The sequence below is a fragment of the Eptatretus burgeri genome, chromosome 1, assembly GCF_056783735.1.
Source record: "Eptatretus burgeri isolate ZD-2024b chromosome 1, Ebu_testis_v1, whole genome shotgun sequence".
In the NCBI taxonomy this organism is placed as follows: Eukaryota; Metazoa; Chordata; class Myxini; order Myxiniformes; family Myxinidae; genus Eptatretus; species Eptatretus burgeri.
In genome coordinates, this window is record NC_140961.1 from 147,702,896 (window position 1) to 147,717,289 (window position 14,394).

Sequence of the window (14,394 nt, forward strand, 5' to 3'; positions counted from 1 at the left end):
ATCTGACTGCTAAAAACAGTGTTCATTTGTCACATTCGGACATTGCTTGGGCGTCTCCAGTTGGTATTTTATGTGACATATCTGTGATTGCCAATCGATTGACAAGCAAAAGATTTCTCATCTAACGCTTCATTGGAGTGCTTGCTTGAGTGCTTAAGCCACTTGGTGAGCACTCAACAATATTTCCACTATCACTGAACAATTTCCATCAATCGACTTGCCTGCATTGGCCGCAAATTGTTGTTTTTTTTTGTTTGTTTTGTATACCTTGTCGAGGCTCGTTTGATAGCTAACACATAACACACCACAAGGGGGGCATGAGACAAGAGGGGCTGGAGTGGGAAGGACAAAACAGTGGGGTACAGTCATTAGATCTGTGGAAGAGAGAGGAATGGGGCAACGAACATGGGGAATACAATATGGACATTACAGGGACTTTCAGGAAGGAAAGCAGTGAATTTGAAGGAGGTGGGCTGAGTGGATTATCGGAGGTAGAAAAGATCGAGGATTTGGATGGGGGATGATAAGACATGGTGGTGAACAGTTGTTTTGAAGGCCTGGAGGGAAGAATGGGATTGAATAGTGAGGGAGTTTATTCCAAAGGTGGGAAAAAGAGAAATGAAAGAGTGAAGGTGAGCAGTGTTTCGAGACTTTGGTAGTTTTACCAGAAGGGGTTGTTGGCGGACCTTGAGCGCCATGCGGAAATGTGGTGGGGACAAATCACAGAGAGAGCAGAGGGTGGGCGAGGCTGGATAGAAGACGGTAGAAGACATAAAGACCACCGACCAGCCTGCGTTGAGAGAGTGAGAGGCCCAAAGACAGCCTCATTGCGGGAGATGCCAATGATCTGAAATGCCTTGGTTTCCACAGCGTGAAGCCGAGAGAGGTGGGAGGCAGGAGCTCCAGCTCAGAGGGGAGAGCAGTACTCCATCAGCCAATGGATGAAAGCTTTGTAAGTGGTCAGGAGCTCAGGTGGGCCGAGGAAGGACTTTGCACGATGGAGGATTCCTCGTCGGCGACTGACTTTGGAGGCCAGGTTGGAAATGTGGCTCTCCCAGGAAAGGTCATGGCAGATAGTGAGACCCAGAAGCTTGAAAGAAAGGACTTCTTCCAGAGGATTGTTGAGAAAGTGGATGGGGGAGGCATGGTGGTTAAGGCGAAGCAAGCAATGGCTGGCTCGTTGAAAATTTGAAATTTTATTTCACACCACATTTTCCCTTTTTGTACAATCTTCTTCTGTCATATGATGCCTCACTTCGGCATTGATAAATACGTATGAAAATTAGACATTTCATTACTAAATGTTCCTTCAAACTGTTTTGTAGACTGATTGGTGATGTCACTTGGCGTGTGCTCTTCAAGCTTCAATAGCGATACAGCATTTAAATACCAGAGGTATGAGGGCAAAATAAACGAGATGATTTCAATAAGTAAAAAATGTTTTCAGTTGTTATGAAGAAATGAAATGCCACATTACGGCAGCATAGCTGAGATGTACGCACACTCACTTTAAGCTGTCTAGCCTGGGTTTGAATCCCAACCCAGCTATAAACTCTCATCCCAGTGTTTCACAGCCAGGTTGATTCAACAATGTGTGATCCGTCTCTCGGATTGATGGCGATACTGCAGTTTGATACCGGAGTTTGGAAGGCAAAATAAAATTATATTATTACAAAAAGTAAAAAATGGTTTCACTTCTCACAAAGCAATGAATCACCAGCACATCACAATGGGATAGACGAGAGGTACGCATGCTCAGGTTCAGCTGCCTCGCCTGGGTTTGAATCCCGACCTAGCCTGGGTTAAGCATCGGGTGAAACGTGACTTTGTATATACACGGGAAAAGGATGATGACACTCCCTGATATAGGACTGATTTTGCCTCTCTATCTAAGGGGGAAGGATTGGAGAAATACCCAACACATTATGAGGTGATAAGTAGAGAGGAAGGTATAGTTTGCCTCGTAAGTAAAAGAGGAAATGGACATTACTTGGTTATCTCGACATGCCAACACTTTGTCAAAGATGGGGAAAAAAAGGTAACCATTGGGGGACGAATTACTGGGACAAGGATAAATATAAAGATACGAATGAATAATCTCCTGAAACCCCAGGCACTATTAAATGACACATATTTTGTTTGCGGGTGTAGGGCATATTCCTGCTTACGAACCGGTTGGACGGGAACTTGTTATTTAGGATATGTTATACCCCAAATTTGTATTCTTGACCAATCACCTTTGATGTCACAGAATGAACAAAAGAGATCCATTTCAGAAACTGAACGATTTTTCATCAGAGCCTTTCCATTTTATGGCGGTGGTAAAGCCAATTAATTTGGTAGCCTCTTCAGAGAAACTTGCGAATGAACCTGCTGAGGGTTTTACCAAAGTAAATGCTGAAATGGTTACCATACGGACAGTAGCTTTGCAGAATTGTATCGACCTTGATGTCCTATTGGCTGCACAGTGAGGCACATGCACAGTAATAGGGTCAAAATGTTGTACCTATATCCCCGATAACTCAGAAGAAATTGACGATCTGACAGGGAAGATTAAAGCGGATGGCGCCAAATATCGTGATTATCATAAGGGATAAAACTTCGGATCACTGATAGCTTGGTGTTGGCGCAGTGGTTGGGGCAGTGGCTTGGGATGCAAAAGGTCGTGAGTTCAAGCCCCGTTGGGCCACTGAATTAATACACCAGGGGGTTTACTCAGCCTGTCAACCTTCCGAAGTCAGCGAAATGAGTACCAGTATACTGGGCCGGTGTATACCCCGGTTAAAATAGGTGTACCATATCCCTGTGTCGTAAGAGGCGACCAGGGTTGCGTCAGGAAGGGCATCCGGCGTAAAACATGTGCCAAATCACTATGCGGATCATACGGATGATCCGCTGTGGCGACCCCTAACGGGAGCAGCCGAAAGAAGAAGAAGAAGAAGAAGAAGAAGAACTTTGGATCATGGATGGAAAAGATGTTTGGTGGATGGGGAGCATGGATCCTCCACATATTCTTCGTCGGACTTATGATGTTCATTGCTATTGTTGTCATCATAATGTGCATAAAAGTAATGATCGGTGTTTGTGTGTGTGTGTGTGTGTGTGTGTGTGTGTGTGTGTGTGTGTGTGTGTGTGTGTGTGTGTGTGTGTGTGTGTGTGTGTGTGTGTGATAAAATTTGCCACAGTAACAACGATGCTACTGCACGAAGTTTCCCTGAACCGAGCATCTATGGAGATCCTGAAGATCCAGAAGATCTAGAAAACCCAGAAGAAAAAAAAGAACCTAGTAGAAAATTTGGTCAAGACACCATGACGGTGGTATCTTTTAGAAAATATGAAAGTACAGATACTTGTGCCTTTGGGATTGACAAAACCCTTTTTAAAGAATTCAACAATTATTGCTAAAGAACCAAATAAAAATCAGATGGATGATTGTAATGAAGAGATGTACAATAATAGAGATATCTTTAAAACTTCAGGGGACAAAGAATTTGAACGGCTTGCCCAAATTAAATCTGATTAGTTTCATTGAAAAAGGCAATTGCCAATTCGATGTATATGTTCGGTGTGCACTGGGTTATTTTCTTCAAAAATCACCTGGGTGCTCCAACTCTGTGGGAATGGGGAGGTGGTGGCCCCCGGGGTTGCATCCACCAGCCATGGTGTTAACCCACCACAGAGCGCAAGTCTTGGTGACACGGTGGAAATGAGCCTGCTGCTTTGCAAACGAAAAATTAGATTTTAAGTCGGATTGTTCTTCCTGAATAAACCCTAGGTTGTTCTGTATGAACAAAGGGGGAACTGTGGAAACTGAATTTTTAAAATCAAATTTATAATCATGTAAAATGCAAATTAACTTAGTTTCGTTCATTTTGAGAATTAATTTAATAAAGATACATGCTGAGAAAGCTAAGTATACATACTGAGAAGGTTAGTAAGAAGCAGAATACACACATGATCTTTACTTTAGTTGTAAACACCCTTGTAAAACCTTATCTGTTTGTTGACCATCTTAATCAGCAGGGCAAAACAATGACTCTCTCTCCTATCTCTATTTACCCTGTCCCGAGGCCGTAAAGAAACTCCAAAAAACAAACCAAAACCCCTTTATGTAGCAAAGTTGAAGTCCACAAAGTTCCATCTGCATGAAAAAACTGGACATATACTCCATATCCTATGTGGTTTTTAAGTCTTTGGCTCGCAATATTGTTGAGAGATGAAGCCTTCCTCTTGTGCACAAGAGTGTCTTTTGTTTTCTTCAATAAACAGCTTGGATTTGAATTATATTTTCCTCTGACTGAAATTACTTCCACACCGTCCAGTTGTTCACCATCGTCTCAAATCATCCCCACTCCAAAGCCATGATATTTTCTATCCTCAATAAAACCCCTCCCCCCTATTCACCCAATCCAATGTGGCCTCCAAAATTTCCAGTTTTCTCTCCTGAGAGTTTCCTTCTGTATACTCATTGTCCACCCCATGCATCCTCTCCTGCACCCCATTGCTTCTCAGACACATTGTTTAACTGAGACTGCCTCAACTCTGCTGTCAGTGCCCCCCCTTTCTCTCTCTATCTATCTATCTCTCTCTCTCTCTCTCTCTCTCTCTCTCTCTCTCTCTCTCTCTCTCTCTCTCTCTCTCTCTCTCTGTCTCTCTCTCTCTCTGTCTGTCTCTGAGTCTGTTTCTCTCTCTCTCTCTCTCTCTCTCTCTCTGTCTCTCTCTCTCTCTCTCTCTCTCTCTCTCCACCTGCTACTTTTGTCCTGTTGCATTCTGATCCATTCATTGTATTCGTACTCACTCTTCCACGATCATCACTCTGGAAAGAAACAAACAAAAAATTTCACAAACTTCTCCAAAATCTGTCGCTCCATCCTCCTGGCTCAGTCACATTATCCTCCATTAGCTGTGACTGGCTAAAGCCCTCCTAAATCATAAATTTGCTGATAGATTTAGAGGTTGACTGAACCCAGCATGTGGATGTGGATCAAGGGATAAATAAACCACATTTGTGATACAATTGAATTTGTGGCAAAAAAACAATGTCAGTGAAATCAAACAGAACACCAAATGCTGCATTTGACTCATCAGAAATAACTCATATAAGTAAAAAACAAAGATGGAGTCATCAGGAGAAACCTGGTTACAATTCAGGATTTCCGCTGCGAATCCACTTCCCCAACCAATCCAGGTAGAGCTCAGTGAGCCTTACAGAAAAATTTTCTGCAAGGATTCACTTCTCCCTCGACAAATAGACAAAGAAAGATATATAAAGTCAAAGAGATCAAATAAATTAAAAGGCAAGAATTAGAATGAACAAAGCAAAATGCGAAAAAGAAGAAAGAATTGTGAAAGGAACAACGAAGAAAGAAGTTGGGAAGAACCCAGACAGGGAGATTTCAACAGTTACTCCCCAGGCTCAAACGAAGCAACAGGTATAAGCTACTTTATGTCCATGGTGATGACCTTGTCGAGGTTAAGGCCCGGTCACACCTTGACGTTTTAGCCAACGTATGCCGATTTTTGAATTTTTTTTCTAAAACGCTGGCACACGTTGGCACAATACGTTATGGGTAAGTTTTGATAACATAGAGAGCACGCTGAAAAACACTGCCATACGTCGTTGTACGCTGGCTTTAAACGTTGTACTTTTTGGTTGTCCTCAAATTTTTTCATGCTTGAAATTTCACGACGTATGCCGGCGTATGACTCACACGTTCCGCTACGCTGGCCACAAGTTGTATGCACGGTCTGCGATCGTTGACAGACGTCAACACATGCTACTTGTAAGTTAATCATAAGTTGAGACACGCCGGGGTAATGTTTAGCGTACCCGAAAATTATTTCTAACCTATGATTAACGTGTTGTTGGCACGTTACGCGATCGTTGCCACATATCGACAGACGTTACTTTTAAGTTACTCATAGGCTGAAAGACGTCGGTATAATGGATCGTCCTCGTTTCAGCGTCCACGGTCACGGCCAGGACACTAATTTGCAGCATTCTTCAAACTTTTCTTCAGCATGACGAGGATGTTCACACTTCGATGTCTAGCTTGGCTATGATTCCAATTGTCCATCGGCAGCGTCTATTTAAAATAGTCGAGTTTGAGCGTTTTAACACGTTCAGAAGAAACGCTTCAAATTTCCAAACCCCAGCGTCAAAAAACACAGGCGAGTGACAGCAATTTAAATCGTTCATTGTAAACAATGAAAATAGCTGAGTGGTACCGTTTAAAAGTCGTTGAGTGTTAAAAAAATCGAATTGTTGAGCGCAAGCGTCTACTTTCAATAGTGGAGATGCAGCCATTTAAATCGTTGAGTTTATCATTTAAATCGTTAAATCGTTAAACGCAAGGACGATCCATCATAACCCACACCCTCCCCCTCACACTCACCTACTACTGCCAACATGAACAAACTACTACTAATACTAATACTAATACTAATACTGATACTGATACTGATACTGTTACTGCTGACATGGACATCGACACAAAAAGGACTCGAAAACACTGTTGGGTTCCCCTTTTATGAGCAGCATTTTTATATACCAATTCCCAAAACCGCTGGGAACACGTCGTTATATGGCAGTTGTAAGCTGGAAACACGTTAATTTTTTTTTTTGTCGACCGGAAGACGTCATTGGAATACGTCTACATACTTCGATGTGTGTTGGGACTACATAAAGAATTGGTTCAAAGCACGTCAAACATAAGTTAGAAATAAGTTTCGCATAAAAAAGACATTAACGTGACGTGTTTCGACTTATGAGTAGCTTATAAGTAGCCTTTGTGGACGTGTGTAAGCGTCCACATATCGTGTGTAAAACTTATCCCCATCACATGCGGAACGTGTGTCATACGCCGAGTACGTCGTAAAATTTTGAACATGTTTAAAATTTCTTGACGTACTCTACTTACTACGACGTATGATAGCGTACTTTAGCGTTCTACTCACGTATACCAAACTTACTCATACCGTATTTGACGTGCTCCAACGTTTTAGACACATTTTTCTTCGGTTCGGCATACGCTGGCAAGATCGCCAAGGTGTGACCGCGATGTTGTCACTTCCATTTCTACGGCAGTTATGATTCGAATCGTTGTGCGTCAGCCTTTTAATAGGCTACGTCACGACATCGTCGGCGATGCGTGCAACGCGCTATGCCTAAGTTAGACTATCGTTGGGCATCGGTTGTGTAGGCTGACAACAGGTTCAGCATTCGTTGGTATAAGTTATCTATAACACAACGAAACGTTCTGTGTCCGTTACCAATGCGTTATACATAAGACCAAGTCGCTATGAATACGTCCGAAACTTTAAAAAAATATCAAACGTTCAACGCAAGCCAGCGTTTTAGATACATTTTAATACGTTGCCACCGCTGGCTAAAACGTCAAGGTGTGACCGGGCCTTTATGCTAGTTGTCCTGCATCTCTGTCTGAGAACAAACATCCACTGCAAGAGTGCCAGTTTGACAATCAACCCCACAATATGGATTTATACCCTGCACACGCAACCCAGTCCAATAAATTTCAAAAGAGGTGCATGAGCATGCTTTAAAAAAATGACCTGACAATTATGTTATCGGTGACTGAATATAAAAATTTCACTTTCTCCTCGATTTTAAATGAAAAGCACTTATGAAAAACAAACCTGTTCCATTGGAATATTCTCGACTCGTGCATGGGATGCAGTCAAAGCAGCAGAACGGTTCCCCTTTACGCGCAACCTTCCGTGTTCCAGTGACACACGGCTCGCTGCACACCGACAGTGGAACTTGAAAAAGATCTCTCTTCCAGTTCTCTGGTGATTTTGCAAAATGTGTGTGTGTGCAATTGTTCTAATATCGGTATCTGTTTCAGGTCCGAATACCCACCCACCGCATGTGGAGACCCCGCTCCCCCCCCCCCACACACACACACACACACACACACACACACACACACACATACACACACACACACACACACACACACACACACACACACACACACACACACGCTTGGCCGATATCGGCAATTTTTCGGGAATCGGCAGGATAGAGTCAGTTTGATTACTGATTGCAGTATGGTCTGCATACAACCCAGAAACCTTGAGTCGATTTCACTGAAAAACATGTTATCATGTTACATTTATATCAACGTTTTAAGAACATGTTCACAAACATTTTTCTTTTAAAAAAAAATGCGTGTGATGGGTGGAAAAAAATCTCGGAAATCTAGAAAACATGTTAACACTGCAAATGGCTTGGAAATTCAGGCGTAATCAAATATATTTTGCGATGAAACTCACAAAGGGAAACATATAACTATTGTAAAGGAAATCCAATAATCAAATGCTTTAGAAACAGGTGTGAGGACAAAGAAAAACCTGATCGAACTTCCAAAATATACGGGATGAAACTTTACCATCATGGCACGCCGAACAGACCACACACCGACGGAGAGTCGATACAGATCCAAATCTATACATATGTACCAGGCCCGTGTGTGCTGTAAACGTACCTCTAATTTGTAGAAACTGTCGATTGTACATCCCGATCAGAACAGGAACTGTACTGTCCAGCTCGATCAATGTTTTAAGCAATAAAGCACTTCAATGGAATGCCTGGCTTGGCAAGGGATTAACAATTGCCCTCAATACACCCATGCACCCAGAAACTCCCAACCAGTGTCCAAATTGGACAAATTAACACTATTTTTAGCAGTCGGAACTGCTGCTAAGTTCAACTCAGAATCTGAAATCTTGTCATTTCGCTGATTTTGAGATTCGCGTGGTATTGGCATAAGCACAAATGAAATAAAGCCATGATCACTGGCATCTCCCGGCATTTATAAGCATTACAATGTATACAGCGATTCATAGGTATCGAAAATATGAGTCAGTCATGCCAGATCAGATCTGTGACTTGCTGAAGTTATCATGTAAACCTGCACAAACCTGTTCCATGGTCGGGTTGTCGGAAACTAAACTGTCTCCCCCACCAGGTTTCCTGGTGAGGAGGGTGTTTGGATATGGACAGTGGACACCCAGCAGGATTAAAAAGAAAACTTGTCAAAGGGCGGAGGAGCTCGTTGTGAGCCAATAGCCATCGATAGCTAGTGCCCAACTGTATCAGCGGACGTCCTCCTGCAGTTGGGTTACTTCATATTAGGAGGTTGGTGGCACGATTTGCACTCTGACCACCGTAAAACCATTTTTTCCACAAAACATTCTCGAAGCATCAAAAAATCTGAAAACCCACTCCATGCGAGTACCTTCTGTGCAGCTTCCCTTTGCAGGGCAGCTCACCGGATGGCTAGATTGGGGCAAAGCCTTCGGGACCCCCAATCTTTAATGACAGGAGGGAAACCACGGTGAAACAATCCCGGGTCAGATTGTGGGAGAGTGTGTTGAAGAGGTGCTGAGGTGTTGTCCACCAGACGGCGGTATCCTTGGGTTAACCTGAGGCGGTCCCTACAGGTGGGTGCCTGGAATGTCCAATCCCTAAGAGAGGATGATCAACGGTCTCTGTTATCATCTGAGCTCAAGCGTTTGAACATTGGTATTGCAGCACTCTCTGACATTCAGAGACTGGATTGCGGCAAGATCATGGCAGGTGGTTACATCTACTATTGGTCTGGTCGCTCTGATAGTTAACAACCCCAAGGAGTTGCTGTCGCTGTGTCCAATAAGCTGACTCCAATGATAATTGAGGTAACACCGGTCAACGAGCGTATTATGAGATTAAGGATTCATCACTCCTTGGGTGTCATTTTCCTGGTCTCTGTTTATGCTCCGACTGAGGTGAGTGATCTCACCATGAAGGACGCATTCTATACCATGCTTGAGTCTGTGGTTGATCAGTGCCCCAGTCCAGATACTCTTCTAATCTTGGGGGATTTCAATGCATCGACTGGAACTGATCGGGATGGTTATGAGATGTTGTTGTTCCCCATGTGTCTGGAACTGTGAACCTGAATATCACTAAGTTCCTTCACTTTGCAATAAGTCATGGAATTCGGGTGGCCATCTCATGCCCCCATGAGGTGTTTTGTGTGTTAGCTCTCATCCGAGCCTCGACAAGGTATCCAAAAAAAAAATGGAAAACACGCACACGTTCTGTGCGTGTGTGTTATCCTCTTGTTAAACGTCATGTGTGTTTGCTCTTATTTGAGCCTTGACGTTGTAAATATAAAGAAAAAAATATTGGAAAGATGATGCTGTGCATCATTACCAAGTCAAGCGAAACAACTCTTCCACAAAAGACTTCTTTGTAATGTGAAAATTTGCAAAGCTTATGCACATTGATTGTTTGGGTTCTTCTGAACACCGATGTGAAGGACATATACGGGGCTTGTGAATGTGCATGGTACTTTTAAAATCAACGAATAAATTGTTTGTTTCCGGTACCACAAGAGAAGTTGCACTAGACTTTTGCACCTCTTTCTAAAAGAAGATGTGTGTGTGTGTGTGTGTGTGTGTGTGTGTGTGTGTGTGTGTGTGTGTGTGTGTGTGTGTGTGTGTGTGTGTGTGTGTGTGTGTGTGTGTGTGTGTGTGTGTGTGTGTGTGTGTGTGTGTGTGCGCGCGCATGCGTGCGTGTTATCCAATGCTTTCGCTCCTTTGTATAAAGAGGAAATTTTACGAAATTGAAACCACACATCAACGGATATTTCTCATTTTCTGGTGAGTCAGATTTGCATCCAGGAAGACAACAATTATGGTTAAACACTTTGAAATTACCACTGTTTCACTTAAAAGTTGAAACTTTTGTTTAAAAGACGATTTGACCAACAGATTTCCTTCCGGCAACAGCAAGTTAAAAGTGCTCCAGTTCGTTGAAGCATGTCACTGAAAATGGACCATGGCACAATACATGAAAGGCCGCGTTAGTATTCAAATGTCATTTTGAAAGTCCCGTATTCAAGGCAGACACCAAAATAATGCTTTCAGAAGCAAATCAACACTTCACTTCCTCAACCACACCCTAAATCCACCCTAACCCCCTCAAACTCCATTGAGGTTACACTTCACAGATAATTGGTATTAATTAATTTATAAGGAAATTTACCTTCATACTCCCACCACTCCAGTAAAATCCACCAATATTCACAGAAAGTTTTTTGTCAGGTGAGGCATCAGAGTTAAAATGTCCAATATTTTTGAAAAATATTTTTCCATTTGCATCTCTTTCCCAAATTATGAGCTCATGTGGTCCAGGTGGGTCTCCATTTTCATCAAAAATCATTGAAGCACCAGTAGTCGATTTCCATCGCACATTCCGAAGATACAACAACAGCTAAGAATCAATGACAAATTAATTCAATTATATTTGAGTCGGTGAGTAATGTAAGATACCAATTTTTAAATTAAATTTTTGTGGAAATATCAGAGATTTGGCTCTGATTCTGACCAAATAATTTGCAAAAGAAAAGACTAATTGTAAAATAAAAAAGGAACAATTTCTACTTACTTGCCAGGATTGAAAATCATATATATTGGTGCATGATCCATTTTGAAATGGAGTGTTTTGGGATGTACACAATTGGATGTCCATCAAGGCATGTGCTACAATGTATACAGCCTGATAGGTATAGGATGAATACATTAAATTGGAAACATCTGTAAAATGAGAGTGAACATTTTCCAATGATTCTTGACCTGAGCACCATGAAATGCCATTTTTTTCTCCATTCCAGGTGCATCTGAAAATGTCTTCCCACAATTCAACAACGTAGTCATTCAATGATTTCTCATTCCAATAAAGTGGGTTTTCTTCTCTTTTAAGTTTTTCATTTGAAGCAATCTCATTATTTTTGTCACCAATATGATTTGTATTTGTCTTTTTGAGGGAATTGTAAATCATGGAAGGCAGATCAATGTTTTATCCACGAGAATTCAGTATAATTATGAAATGCAATTTTTTAAAATATTATTTCCTAAACTGTTGATCAAACATCATCGAGAAGCAAATTTAATTATTACTTTCATCACACGAAGTCCTTGAATTGACATTTGTTTTTGATAAATTTGTGTATTGTTGGTTTCAGGTTGAAATTGACTTTTATCTTGAACATGTACTGTGATTTTCTCATCAGACAAAGGATAATGGCTGCACAACTCGCTTGTGACTCATGAGAAAGTAAATGTGATGAAGAATTTTCTGATCAAAAATCCTCAGATGAAGACAGTCAAAACCATGATGTGTAAGGTGCTCTCATACCATACAAGCATGAACCCGAGGTCATGAAATACCTGGTGTTCACAATAATTGGGATGGTCAAAGAAAGTCTCGGCAATAACAACTGGTAAAGTAGTAAATAATCGAGCTCGGACGTGGTAAATGTGCAGTTTAGTGCTATTTTGATGTCGCACTTCTCTGTAGTTATTGTAGTAACCCGAAAAGCACTCGTTCAGTGCACACCTCCGCCAGGTTGAACATGTTTATGTCTTGTATCCCACTGAAAGGCCAGATCTGGATCCCAACCTGAACCCAAATCTAATTGACTTGTTCTTGTCATATCACCAACTCATCCACCTTGTTTTGTCATACTCTGTCCACGTTTTGAGATATCATACTATGTCGTGTTTTTTGGCCTCGTCTATCAATGATGAAGAATCACCAAAAAAATTATCAGATGAGGATCTGGTTTCGGATCTTCACCAAAATTCCGGTTCCAGTTCCTGAGTTGAAGTGATGTCCAACAGGGTCTCTGCTGACCTTCTCAAATATAAATTTATTGGTCATTTTTTAATCAGGTTTTTGCTGTTATTTTGTTGTCTGAGTTTACTGTGTGTTTGTCATACGGTTTTGTTAAAAAACTTGTGTTAATTGGTGAGTATGCGTTGATGTTTTCAAATCACGTTTCCTTGAGACCTACCCTTTCCTTTGTGTGCACGATCTTGTTATTGCATTTTTGACATATTTCCGTCAATTGTTTTTCACAATTCCTCCACTCTATCAATACACTCTGTTTCATGTCTGCGATGCATGAAGCAGGGAAAGCAGTTTTAATGCACCATCAATTATTTATTGTGCTCCACACTCAGTAACCTCAGAACCATTCATAAGCGCATCTTCGTCATGCTGCTATGTTCCCGCCTCATAATGACCACCCTTCCAGTTGAACTAATAGCTGAATACATGACATCTCCCCCCTCCTCTAAAGTGTGAACATGTATTAAAGATGAACACAAGACTAATGAAGACACTATTAAATAATACAAAGATAATGAATATATGAGTTGTGGCTACAAATCGAGGCGGAGAGGCACCTTTTGAACTCTGAATGATCATCTGGATACAGAGCCGACAGACGGCCACGCTGGGGGCACTGCAACAAATTTATTGGGGTCAGCCTCAGGGAGTGGTGCAGTTCCATCTGCAGCACCAACGTCGCTCTTCAGGAAGTGGCGAGACATCATTTTAGAAGATAACAGGATCACAAGACCGATAATGGACATGATCAAGGTGCCTCAGGATGACTCGATTGTCCTCGACTTTGATCTTGTAGGACAATGGTCCCTCATTTTTGTAAATCCTCCCTGGTAGCCAAGCCTTTTCGAGACCAAAGTTTTTTTTTCACAAACACCGGGTCCCTGATGTTTATAGAGTGCTGGACTGCATGTTTATCATGATAAAGTCTCTGTTTCCATTGATTTTGAGACGTGACCGATGCCACGACTGCTCTAACACAACCCAGTCGTCTACACAAACGTCGTTTCATCAGCAGCTCAGCTGTTTTCACCCCCGTTGTAGTGTGGGGAGTGATGCGGTGAGTGAAAAGCAAATGTGATAGTCTGGTCAGAAGGCTTGATGAAACTCCATGTATCTTATTTCGACCAGACTTGATGAAACTCACAAAGCATTGGGAGAGTCCATTTGAAGCTTGATGGTGTGGGCTCACAAACTTGTGAATTATATCATTCAGGCATGTTACTTCATTGAATTCAGAGCTTGAGAAACAGGTTCCATTGTCAGTGACAATCATGCATGGCAAACCATGAGTGGCAAAGCACTGGCGCAGCATCTCTATGGTGGCATTTGAGGTTGCTGTATATCTTAAATCGGCATCAATCCATTTAGTGTGAGCATCCATAACAAAAAGGATCATACAGCCTTTGATGGGTCCAGCATAGTCAAGATGAATCTTCTGCCATGGTTCAGTGGGCCATTCCCAGTGGTGCAGTGGCACCTTTGCAGGGCCGTTTTGACGGCTTTGGCATGGATAACTATGTTTCACACACTGCTCGATGTCAGACTCAAGCTGAGGCCACCAGACGTACTTCCATGCCAGTGATTTCATTATTACAATGCCTGGATGACAATCGTGAAGCTGATCCAAAATATTTGTGCTCAAGGTTGGGGAAATGACTACTCGGCATCCCGACAGCAATCAGCCATTCTCGACA